Source organism: Nuphar pumila, chromosome 4 (genome assembly GCF_984573655.1).
Source record: "Nuphar pumila chromosome 4, dmNupPumi1.hap1.1, whole genome shotgun sequence".
Classification (NCBI taxonomy): Eukaryota; Viridiplantae; Streptophyta; class Magnoliopsida; order Nymphaeales; family Nymphaeaceae; genus Nuphar; species Nuphar pumila.
Genome location: NC_143252.1, coordinates 11,476,700 through 11,491,072, shown reverse-complemented (window position 1 = coordinate 11,491,072; position 14,373 = coordinate 11,476,700).

Below are 14,373 nucleotides of genomic sequence, written 5' to 3'. Positions count from 1 at the left end.
CTTCAAATGAATGGATAGTGAAAGCTCCATAGTATGGCTCCATCTGATAGAACTATATGAACCGCAATTATACAATGACGTTGTTTCTGGAGGTCATTAACAACGTGACCCTGAGCTGGTCCCATTATCAGAAATACTTATCCAGGTAATATCCAACGAAGGATTTCATCATATCATCGTTATTAAGTATCCAGAATTTTGACAACAACAAATGTGTATGAAGTAAAGGGGATGGTATTTCGTGAGACATAGCCAGTGTGTGTGAAGCATGAGCAAAACTTACACAGATTCTGAATGTTCTTGTAAAAAAAATGAATGAAAGAATTGCATCCACAGTAAAAAAAAAAACATAATAGACAAGACTAACATAATTAATAAAACAGATTAAAGTAGTGGAAACATGACTGCAGGCAGTGGAATTCAGTGATGAAAATAACGTACGATGGATGGATAACAGATCAAAACAGCAAAACAAAATGAAGGAAAAACCAAGTACGAAGATAAAAATGCAGAGAGAACAACAAAAAAAAAAAATCTGTATGACCGATAATGGAGATGAGTTTGATGCCATGATCTCAAAACAGATGAATCATATCTAAAAAAATGCAATCACAACATTACCTATGACAAAAATATCATTCTGAACAAATGGATTGTCAAATTGATTAATAAACCCTAGATCGTTATTTACAGAAATATGATCTCAGGAAATGCCTATTGCTAAGGTGCTTTCAATCATTCCGAATTGTGGATTGCTGAGATGAAAATATCACACAGCAGAAAAATGATAACAGAGTGTAAAATTTCACAAATAGGAAATGACAGAAGGAAAGAAAAAAAAAAAGAAAAAGGGCAAACTAAAAGAGAAAAGTTAACTATGAGGCAACGTAAACAGGAATTTACATCCATATAGTTTAAGGAAATCTGATGAGATAAACTGGGAAATTAAAAATGAATATTGGGATTAGAAGATCCCGTTGCTATCGCACAAGATGGGTTGAATTTGCTATAAGCAATCCAACATTCTCTATGGTGCATTAATGGAGCAGAAAACAGGAAAGACTGAAGGGGAAATCAGAAAAGGAGAGAGGGGAAAAACTAAAATCAATGTAAAATTTATAATGCGGATGAATCGACGATGCCATTGCTAGGCATCGTCGATCATCGGAATGTAGGAAAAGGCATTGGAATACAAGACGGATCAAATCCAGTCGATATAGATCAAACTATAAATATGCGTTAAAAGCTATAAAGATCATAGGGTTTTATGAACAACTGATGAAAAGAAAGGGGGAAGACGAGTTGGCAACTTGCCTTAGTCTCACGGGGGTTCTGAAGGTAGGAGGAACGCTCTTTGCTCAGAAATTCCAGGGGAGGTCTTTCCACTGCCGGGAGAGGGGAAGCTTGCTTTGCGAAAATTCTGAAGGAGGGAAGGGCGCTCTCTTTGATAGCTCCAAGGGGAAGAGATCAGGGGCAGACCGGAAGAAGGCAACCAGAAGAAGTGAGACGCGAGGTGGATCAGATGAAGAATTTTTTTGATCAAAGGTGGAGGGGTGAAACGCGGTGAAGGAATGGAGCTTCTTGCGGGCTCCTTTTAAAGAGAAAAGAAAGGGAAGGTTCGGGAAGGGTAGTTGAGGATGAAGGGTGATGAAGAGGGGGGTCCGGGCGATCGACCATGGAGGTGAGAGAAAGAGGAGGGTGATGAAGAGGGCCGAAAATGGGGAAGCTTCCTGAAGGTTGAGAGCGTGCGAGGGTTTTGGTGAAAGAGGATTTTTCCAGTGAAATCGAGAGAGAGAGAAAGCCACCCTTTTTAGGGTTTTCCTCCGTTTTTTCAAAATAACCCTTTTAACTTTTTAAAATTTTTCGAGACGAGGGTCTTTCATCGGATTTTTTTCAATAAGGTATATTTTATCAAAAGGGCGATTTTCCAAAAGACGATTTTTTAAGATATACATATTTTTTTTTTGTATTTTCTTTTTGGTTTTCTTATTTTTTGGCGTTTTTAAGATAAAACTCTGAAATTTATGAGAAAACAAAAGGATTTTCAAAATATTTTGTAAAATTTTGAAAATATTTACAGAAGAAGGGTTTTTCAAGAGTTTTAACGTTGTTCTTTGGAAGAATCCTTCAAAAAAATGGTTTAGAAATGAAAATCGAGTCTGGATTCCAACGAATCTGAGAAATTTATGGGAATTTTATCAAAAATTGATCTGATTATTTCAAAAGACAGAGGTCAGGGGCAAAGAAGGAATTTTTGGAATTTTTTGGAAAATTTGGGGTGTTCACAACTATGAAGTTACCATGATTTGTACTTACGTTTGCTAAATCGTATAGCGATTATTGATTTAGGGTTTATTACTTATAACATTTCTGTGATAGCGATTACTTAATATGGTGATTACTCAGTATAGCGATTATGAAGTTACCATGATTTATACTTATGTTTGCTAAATCATATAGCGATTACTGGTTTAGGGTTTATTATTTATAGCGTTTCCTATGATAACGATTACTTAGTATAGTGATTATGAAGCTACCATGATTTATACTTATGTTTGCTAAATCCTATAGCGATTACTAGTTTTGAGTTTATTTTGTATAGTGATTCCTGTAATAGTGATTACTAGGTATAGCGATTATGAAGTTACCATGATTTGTACTTAGGTTTGTTCAATCGTTAAGCGATTACTGGTTTATGGTTTATTATTTATAACGTTTCACATAACACTAGTTTATGGTTTAGGGTCTAGAGTTTAGGGAAACGACATCTGACATGCTACTGATGTTATGCAATGTGTCATTTATTTACATCTACTAACATCGTTTTGATGATACTAGCAAATGAAATGACGTCTTTTAATTAATATACAATGTAATTTATTTATTTATTAATATTCTTTGGGAATGATTTTTGAAAACTAGCAGGACGTGAAACGATGTGAAGAATAAATGAATGAAGCATCGTATAACTTCAGTAGTGTATTCCGTAAGGAACACAAGATGTTTCCTTTAAGAGCATGGAACAAACGGCGTTTCATTTAAAGAAGAATCATAGCCTTTCCTATAACTTGCTTCGTGAACAACGAACAAAAAAACCAACATTTCCTTTAACCTTCTTCATCGCAAAAGTTGTATCAATGTCGAAAAAGGACGCTGTGATTCAGTCGAACATCCACAAAAAAGGGTACCTTCAATTCCTTTAACATGCTTCATCTTTTTTATGTCGTTTATAGTTCGTTTACTGAATATAATGCTATAATTCGTTTACTGAATATTCAGTTAATTTCAGTGCAACATCCATAAAACAAGGTACCAGAAAACTCAACAAAGTGCTCAAAGAGAACATTGACCGGATGCGAGATAAATTTGTAGAAGGAAACACTATTAGTAATTTTGTACGTATGAAACCACTATCAGTTATACATTTACATATGTCATGAGTATGTATATTAACAAGTGCATATTTGTTGTAAACAGACTATAAATGATTTTGTCATGTATATTCAAAGCAAGGAAACAATAATGCCGATCCGCATCACCCCATATTTATGGTATATCGGTTATCTTATATGTTTATTTTCTTTTTTGATTTACTAATATACCTTCATGTTTTAAACTTACTATTATTACTATTTTGTTCAACAGAGTATTGTCCGTCGAATGCCATACGTGGCTAGATTTCTAAACGAACTACAATACTGGGGTAACGATGGCCAAATGGCAGACTTTTTGGTCAAGTGAAAAGGTTTGTGATTATATTGATTTGTAAGATGTTAAATCTATTTAAGATCTTATTTTGATTCTTAATATTGATTTTTAAGCTAACAATAGAAATTTGCATATCAATTTGAGATATTGTTTTGACTCTTAATATTGATTTCTATGCTGATTCTAAATATCGATTTTTAAGATATCAATAAAAAATTTCAAATCGATTTAAGATATTGTTTTGATTCTTAATATCGATTTCTATGTTGATTCTTAATATCTATTTTTAAGCTATCAATAGGAATTTTCATATCGATTTAAGATATTGTTCTGATTCTTAATATTGATTTCTTTGCTGATTCTGAATATCGATTTAAGATATTGTTTTGATTCTTAATATCAACTTAAGATATTGTTTTGATTCTAAATATCGATTTTTAAGATATCAATAGGAATTTTCATATCGATTTAAGATGTTTTGATTCTTAATATCGATTTAAGATATTATTTTGATTCTTAATATCGATTTTAAGATATCAATATGAATTTCTAAATCGATTTAAAATATTGTTCTGAATCTTAATATTGATTTCTATGTTGATTCTTAATATCGATTTAAGATATTATTTTTATTCTTAATATTGATTTCTATGTTGATTCTTAATATCTATTTTTAAGCTATCAATAGAAATTTCCATATCGATTTAAGATATTGTTCTGATTCTTAATATCAATTTCTATGTTGATTCCTAATATCAATTTAAGATATTGTTTTGATTCTTAGTATCGATTTATATGTTGATTCTTAACATCGATTTTTATGCTATCAATACGCGTTTTCATATCGATTTTGTAAGATATTTTACAATCGATTTGCAGATATTGATTCCTACATTATGACAATCGGAAAAACATTGAGTGTTATACATGTTGGATATACAAAAACAAAAAAAATGATTATACAACTCCTTGGACTATAACATTGGTGTAGACCATGACATTGTGCATTTGGTAAGTTTCTATCTATAAGATTACCGTATCTTGTATCGTGGTCTGGAGTTTACTTACTTTTGCATAAACCACAAGTTGGATTTTTCAGAGACATGTTGGGTGTTGACATTAGCTTGTGGAGACTTCACGTTGCAGAAGATGCTCTTTTACAAAATAATGGCGTTGATTGTGGCATCTTTGTAATATGCATTGAAGCAATATACTATGGACGAGCACCAGAATTTACCGCTGTATGCTGTACACTTAAACATGTTTTATTATCCTATATTATTGGTGACTACATTTCTATATTGGTCTCACTTTCGAGTTTTTTTTTCCAAGATGATATACCTGGATTCCGCACAGAACTATGCAAAAAATTGATGAATTTTCTAATTGTGGAAGATACAAAAACCTAGACCATAAGCTTACCTAAAAAGCAATGAAGGACGCGAGGCCCTTAGGAGTAAGTGGAAGTCATTTTAAATGTCTACATGTTCTCAAAGATAATGTGAAGAGAGTTACATTCTACTGCTGAGAGAGTGAGATAACAATTTTTGGTTTAACATTTAATTTCCCGAACAATACAATTTTTTTATGTACAAACATTTGTAACAGATTTTGTAGACTGTATATACAAATTTTGTAAGACTATATACAAAATTCACATTGATCTATAAACCAAAATTATAAACCTGACACACGTGTGTTGAATACGCAAATCGCCACTTCAAGTGTTCAAATCGCAACAATGTAAATTCTGTAGGCACACGTTTCAAAATCATAATACAAATATCTTGCAAATCGACATCTTATAAATCGATATAATATTATATAATATATTATAAATCGATATAATATTACATAATATATTACAAATCGATGCTTATTTTTAATATCTATTTCTAAGCTATTAATTGGAATTTCCCTCTCAATTTTTATGATATTTTATCATTGATTTGCAGTTATTGCTTCCTAACATGATGTCTACTATAAATTTATAGGATATTATATCAATTTTTGTGAGATATTATTTTGTTTGTTATTATCGATTTGTAATATATTATGCTGAATTGCCGTATATCAAATTGTAAGATATTATGTGTTTTCTAGTATCGATTTGTGAGATATTATTTTGTTTTCTAGTATCGATTTATGAGATATTGTTTTGATTATTAATATCGATTTATAGTATATTATGCTGAATTATCGTATATCGATTTGTAAGATATTATGTGTTTTTTAGTATTGATTTGTGCGATATTGATTTGGTTGTTAATATCGATTTGTAATATATTATGCTAAATTGCCGTATATCGATTTATAAGATATTATGCTGAATTGCGGTATACCGATTTATAATATATTATGCTGAATTATCGTATATTGATTTATAAGATATTATGTGTTTTCTAGTATCGATTTGTGAGATATTGTTTTGGTTGTTAATATTGATTTGTATTATATTATGCTGAATTATTGTATATCGATTTTGTAAGATATTATGCTGAATTGTCGTATACCAATTTATAATATATTACGCTGAATTATCGTATATCGATTTGTAAGATAATATGTGTTTTCTAGTGTCGATTTGTGAGATATGGTTTTGTTTGTTAATATCAATTTGTAAGCTATTATGTTGAATTGCCGTATCAATTTGTAATATATTATACTCAATTGCTGTATATCAATTTGTAAGATATTGTGTGTTTTCTAATATCAGATTTTATGATATTTGTAGTATGATTTCTATTATAGAATTACAACAAAGAATTATAACATTACAATAAAGAATTATTGAATTATAACATAAAATTATTGATTTACAACAAAGAATTATAGAATGCTAAACATTACAATGATTTACACTAATAAAAGTTAAATGCTATAACTATTTTGTAGCTGAAGAATTCATACGTGATTCCTGTGTTGCATTGCTAACTTTTGAATTGAACTGAGTCTGTCATGAAACAGAACAATATCAGACACTATATTAAGTTCAACATGAAATGCAAACATCCTCCCAAATTGTTACATACCAAAAGTCTTGTCAAACTCATGCCATCGTTCCACTCAAACAGGTCAGGAGGATTGCAGGTTCCAGCGTTATAGTGCACGTCTGTAGGGTATTGTTGCATGTTGAAAATTACATAAGTTAGATATTGATAAGTTATACATAATACAATTTACATGGGAAGCAATATACTGTATTACATACCTATTCAGGGTTGGTTGTTTCTTAGACATTTTCTTGCCAACCAATTCTAGTGCACCCTTTGTCCTTCGATGACTGTGATCAGAGGCATGTTTTCTTTTGATACCCTTCGCTAGGTGAATATTTCTATCATAATCTACAATGTTTACTCTTGACTTGTCAAAGATGATGTTTACGCTTCAGCGCAACTTTTGATAAGGGTTAAAGGAAGCGTGATTTTCACCTATGTTGTTCGATCCTGTTTTCTTAGATTGGTCTTCATGAGCTGCAACAAACTCATAGTGAATTAACTACACATTTTCAAGTAATTCTCTTGACACTTTTCTTATACATACATAGGCTTTTTCACTTTTCGATGCCAAATCTGCAACATACATAAGTAACCTACATAGTTGTTGGTAACATGAGGCTATGTGGCACTTCTCATCAATACTAGATGGACTGACATTATTTTTATCCAGTAGTTCAATCTTTGCTTGTCTCGTCCATCTTCACATTATATATGACTCAGGTATTTCTTGTATCTTCTCTTGATTAAGTGCCTTTAATGCATGGCAACATAAAATACCTTTGAATTAAAACATTTTGCATGTACATTCAACTGTTCCGTTGTCAACATTATACGTAACATGTGCTTATTTCCTTTTTGGATGTTCTTCGCCCTCCCATACAACATGGTATTTGTGCATATACCCATATTGCATACGTCCTTCTATATTATAATTTATGACCTATATAACCTTCTTCTTAGTTCATTCAAATATAGTTAGTGCATACATATCTGCAGGTCACGTCAATATTTTCATGCCTAAAGTTAGAGGGCGGGTGTTGAAGCATTTCACATCTTTTTCAAGCTCATTATGTCTAAGACCGTCTATAAATAATTTATATTGTTCCATGAAGCGAAACATTGTTAAACATGAATACAATGTTTTTTTTCCAGTGTGACATGCATAGATTCAGCTCTTTGTGTGCTTATCATACCTGCACAAAAGTATTGTCTTCCATATGCCAATGCCCACTTCTCTTTGTCTGCATATAAATGTTATAACCACACATAGTCTTCAAGATCGTATATCTGAATCATTTGCTCCCAGTCAGACATAAAGGTGACCTCATCTATGCTCTCAAGTACACACTTTCTAAACTTTTTATCAAACCCTGTCTTCTGATTAAAAATGTGTCCTATGTTATTTGTTGCATTTTGAAAGATATGCCACAAAAATAAGCGATCATGTGCATATGGCCATACATGAGACACTACAACCGCAATTGCATGATCAACATCTGTAAGTACAACTGCAAAGTGCTTCCCATTCATTGCCTATGTAAATACTCTGAACAACCACTCAAAGGTTTCCTTGGTCTGGTCATACAAAAAAGCGCCACCTAATATTCAACTCCGTGAGTGATGGTTCACTTCGACAAACTGCACAAATGGTCATTGTTCTATATTAATCTTCACTGTCGTATAAAAACAAGCACATCATTGAAGCATTCATAATCTACTATTGACTTTGAATCTTCCAAAAACATATTTGCAGCATACCCATCTTCATCCAGTTACATTGCACTAAAGAAACCAAAGTCATTGCTTGAATTCTTCTGTAGGTAATCAACCAAAGAACATATTCCTCCATTCTTCATGTTGTCTGACATCTTCTTTCTCAAGTGGTTTCTTAGATCTATAGGTGTGAATGATATATTCTCGTGACCACCATCTATGTGCGTGCACAAATTGTATGTCTTCCTTGGTGCAATACCAACGCTATCAGCTATTTTAGCAATTGCATCATGCACTTCAGTTACTTTACGATGTGACCTTAACATATGAGTCATAAATAAAGCGGTTAATTCATGGTTATGATAATTGATTAAAGTACGAACTACATATTTTTCATTCAAAAGTCTTCTTAGCACCATTCTCGTTGGATAGCCACATCTTAGAATCTGACTTGCTTCTTGTTGGATTTTCACTTGACTTCTTCCAACCTTACTTAGAATAAATATATGTCTTTCTCACCACGACACCTTGTGCAATTTTTGCCCAAGAATACCTTCTAACATTGAAGCCAAGTTTTAAGGCATAATCATTGTAAAATTTGTATGCAACTTCCTCATTATTAAACTGCATTCCCTCTACGAGAACAAAGTCAAGTGTACTATCATGTAGACTTGAGGTGCCTGCATCTTTGTCAAGTGCACTGTCATGATCGTCTACATCATTATCGAATTGCATTTCGTCTGCTGGAATATTCAAGTCAAGAGTGAATCCAATGCCTACACCCTTCTTATCACATGCATTATTAGTGCACATATTCACTTCTTCAGGTGCGCTGATAGTACGGATGTTCGTTTCTCCATGAATTTCCAATGACTTAGATACATCATCTTCACTGCAACTAGTTGATATGCTCAACAATGTCATGAGAAAAATATTAATTTGCGTTAGCCAGCGCATACGTTTACTATGATTTATTCAGGATGTATATAACAATGGCTACCGATTAGTTAAGCAAGTCAAAAAAATGATTGAATGAATCACAGTATCAAAGCAACAACATAATAGCTTACAAATGGATAATAACAAACAAAACTATATCTCACAAATCAACACTAGAAAACACATAATATCTTGCAAATCGATATACGATAATTCAACATAATATAATACAAATCGGTATATGGAAATTCAGCATAATATCCTACAAATCGATATATGGTAATTCAACATAATATATTACAAATCGATATATGGTAATTCAGCATAATATATTACAAATCATTATTAACAACAAAAAAAAATTCTCACAAATTGATACTAGAAAACATATAATATTTTATAAATCGATATACGATAATTCAACACAATATATTATAAATCAATATTAACAACCAAAACAATATCTCACAAATCGACACTAGAAAATACAATATCTTACAAATTGATATACGACAATTCAATATAATATATTACAAATTGATAATAACAAACAAAACAATATCTCACAAATCGACACTAGAAAACAATAATATCTTACAAATCGATAGACAACAATTCAACATAATATATTACAAATCGATAATAACAAACAAAACAATATCTTATAAATCGACACTAGAAAACACATAATATCTTACAAATTGATATACGACAATTCAGTATAATATCTTACAAATTGATATACAACAATTCAAAATAATATATTATAAATCGATATTAACAACCAAAATAATATCTCATAAATCGATACTAGAAAACACATAATATCTTACAAATCGATATATGACAATTCAACATAATATATTACAAATCAGTATACGACAATTCAGTATAATATCTTACAAATCGATATACAACAATTCAGCATAATATATTACAAATCGCTATTAACGACCAAATCAATATCTCACAAATCGATACTAGAAAACACATAATATCTTACAAATCGATATACGATAATTCAACATAATATATTATAAATCGATATTAACAACCAAAACAATATCTCATAAATCGACACTAGAAAACACATAATATCTTACAAATCGATATACAATAATTCAGTATAATATATTGCAAATCGATATTAACAAACAAAACAATATCTCATAAATCGACACTAGAAAACACATAATATCTTACAAATTGTTATACAATAATTTAACATAATATATTACAAATCGATATTAACAAACAAAACAATATCTCACAAATCAAAATACATGTTACTACAACTGCGATTTGTGTTACATTGCATATACTGAGTGAATGGACAATACCTGATGGGGTAGAGGCCCTTGCTCGCATCTATAACCAAGCATTCTTGTCAAAAGATCCCACAACCTTATAAATATCTTCAAGTTTTCAACCTTTGAAACGCTAAAATCTACCAGCAATAACAAAACAACGCTTTAATGACACTCACGATGACATACGTTCTTCAACAATAGCATGATTACATGGAAAGGTATGCACCACGCTTAAATGACACTTGTTGGAATGTTTGTGCATCATTACTTTTTTCCATACTACCTAACGAAAATGAAGAAGAAGAAAATACTGTAAAAAGAGATGGCCGACAAATCCCCCTATGACACCCACCAATGATTGAACCAGTCATTCGATTTATAGTATCTCCACGAGGTAGGAACGAACCAGGAAAAGTTTTCTATCTAACACAAGGCAGGAACGAGAAGGCGACCATGTGTTGTAACACAAGTTAAAAATAAAGGGATAACATGCAAATCTATTTATGGGGAGTGGGAGGACATTTTTATCCAATGCATATCTATCTTACGGGAGGACATTTCAGTCAAAAGCATATCTACCTTTTTATTTGTTATTTTATTATAAAGTTATCATGGGCAACATTGGCATATGAATTATCGCGGGTCCCAAGATATCCCTCCGTACACACCGAAACACATGAATTTGTGTTCCAGGGAGAACACACAACACCCTCTTCATCTTCTCTGACAAATGACTTGCCAATCGGATGAGCCCCCGATGTTGCATTTGATAACAAAGCATTTTTGTAGGACTTTCGCACGTCGCTTGTAATATTTTCCCCGGGTTCCACAACCTCAGCCTCAGTGGTTTGTCTTGCACTTCTTTCTTGAAGGTTTCAATAGGCTTGTGGAAAATGAGGTTGGGATTGTTTCTTTCCCATGACCTGCCATATTTGCTACACCACTTCTGAAATTCAGGAACCTACATTGCCCATATACCTAGTCTCCGTTTAGAAGATTTGTGTTGCCTGGATTCGTCATTGTGTTGTGTGCTCTGAGAAAGCTGGGGGATCATACCACTTTCCAACCATTGTCTTTTTGATACATCATTGTCAAACCATTGTTGGATTTTGGTACGGATCCAATGGCCATTGGGTCTCACACTTGAAACCTATATGATAGATCCAGAGTTAGATCTAGGTAGTGAATCTAAAATATGGATTTAAGTATTACATCCAATAATCCAAAGTAGTGGGCCAAGAATCCAATAACTCACTTACGTAGTAGGTCATTGAGTTAGAACCACTAAGATAGTGATAGGCATCACAACACATTGGATTTTCAACATGTTTAAGAATCCAATTGAACAATTATGACTGGGTAACAACTACTAAAAGGAGGATAAGTAACCCATCCCCTACCTTTGCAGTGTGTGAGCTTGATAATTGCATTGAGGAATCTCCCTGAAGCATGTCGTTAATCTCAACCCTATGTTTTTTCTCCTTTATTACCTAGAGCTTGCCTTCACTACACATATCACGGCCCTTAAATCCTTCAGTGGTATCAGAGCCAAGTTATGGGTGTGCGCCATAGACTTGACACTTATTTCCACTCGAGGACCCCGATCACATGGAGGTAGCTAGAGGCAGGAAGCCATCGTCAGGAGAAAAAAAAACCCACAGTGACAATCGCCAATGGTTTGTATGGTAAGGAGGCTGCAGGAGGATCCCAACACAGCCCCTGCTGTTGAAAAAAACAACTATAAAAAAATGTTTGTGGAAGGAGTTACGAGGCTCTTTGTTTTCGATTAGAGCACCGGTGAGCAACAAAGGAAACAATGGTTGCAAGGATCGAAGGGAAACCCCCACTGATAGGGTATCCTGAGGATGCCCTTCTGGTTGTAGCCATACTCCTGAGTGGTTGAGGGACTCCATGCTCACCACAAACCTCTCTATCTCCTCCCTTATGCACATCGGCAAGTGACCCTTCAACATGCTTCCAACAACCATAAGGAGCCATGGCCATTGAGGAAGAGCAGATCAGTAGCACTACTGCTCAACGATCTACGATGACTATTTTAGTCTTTTTGCAGCTTTAAATATTCGATGGTAATATTTCTCTAATGAGAAATGGTTGAAAAAGGAAAGACTTTGATGAACATCTCATTGGTGATGGGGCGAATAACCAGACCGCCATGAACTCCACCAACTCAATCTTTGATGCCAAGCATCTAACTAGAAAGCACTTCAACAATGACTCTATGTAGCCAGAGTGACATTAAGCTTTGTCCATTCAGGGTGATGGCCGACTCAGGTGATAGGCCTATGATCGTCGAGAAGCAATTTGCCGTTAAGGAGATCTCTATGATGGTTCTTAGGAAGATGCACGAGATTGCTGATGCCAAATTGGGTTGCACCATCAAGAATGCTGGTTTCTTTGTCCACCGCAATATTGTGCACTTGACCGACTGATTCATCATCAATAAGATCAAGGCATCAATCCCGATTGAAAAGAGGCGACAATGTCGCTTAGGTGAAGGGAGGCAGAGTTATCAGCGTTTGGGAGCAACGAAGGCACCAAAAATGAAGGGGCAACAATGGGAATCCCCCTACGATAGAGTTGGGTGGGTGTTCACATCGTTGGATGGTGGTGGTGCTCTGTGCCACGGGAGATGGTAAAGATCCTCAGTCGACTGACTGCTCCTAGAGGGCGACGATGTTGCCAGAGGGTGGAGAAGATCCCCCAATGCCAGAGTCAGAAAACTGACAGAGGTAGAGGGAGTTGAGGCTCAAATTCAAGAGATGGTGGAGCCTCTCCTGCTAGCCGACGGTTGCCGAATCTCACGGCAAAGACAACAACGAGGGCGACGGCCGTCACGCCCCCACTTTCGTTCCTTTCCCTAGCTTACAAAAGAGGGTTAAAAAAAAAGAGGGTAGTTAGGGTTTGGAAGAATCAAGACCCCCTCTTGATTGTTCGATTTAAACATTTTTAAGTGTTTTTACTTTTTTGCCCTCTCTTTTTTATGATATTTTCAGTTGCATTCATTTTTTGTTTGATTACTATTATGCTCCTACTCTTTCTAGATTATTCCTCTTGTACCCTCTATTTTACAAAATAGAGGCCTCTATTTCTGGGTAATTAAAAAAATAGGTCTATTCTCTAGATATTATCCGAGATAGGGTTGTTGTGTCCAATTTTTCTAGAACAACCTCAATTTTTTGTAAAATTACAGAAAACCACCTAGATTTTTATGTTTAACTCAAAAATTTATGGACATTATGTTCTGAATTGTTAATTTTACCCAGAACTGTTTTTGACTTTTTTAATTTTGTAGAAAAGTGCTTCTGGTTAGCAGAATACCTCCCAGAATTTTATCCAGATAGGTATGGATCTAGATTGAATCAATTCGGTATAAGTATCTTCTTATACACCTGGTTGGATCGGGTAAATTTCTTTTGGACCCAATTATGATATGCTTTTTTATCTCTACCTTGATATGGGAGAAGAATTTTTTAGCATGCATTTTTTTTATCTTGAAATGATTTGCATTTTGCATATTATTTTGAAATGCTATCCAATATAGTTTTTATTGATCTAATTTTATATAGATCAAGTTTAATTATAAGATCTATTTGATTTGATATTTGGATCAATATTGAATTTGATTACTATTGGATCCGATGCTTGAATCTGATAAGGTGACATAAACCTAAAATATATTAGAT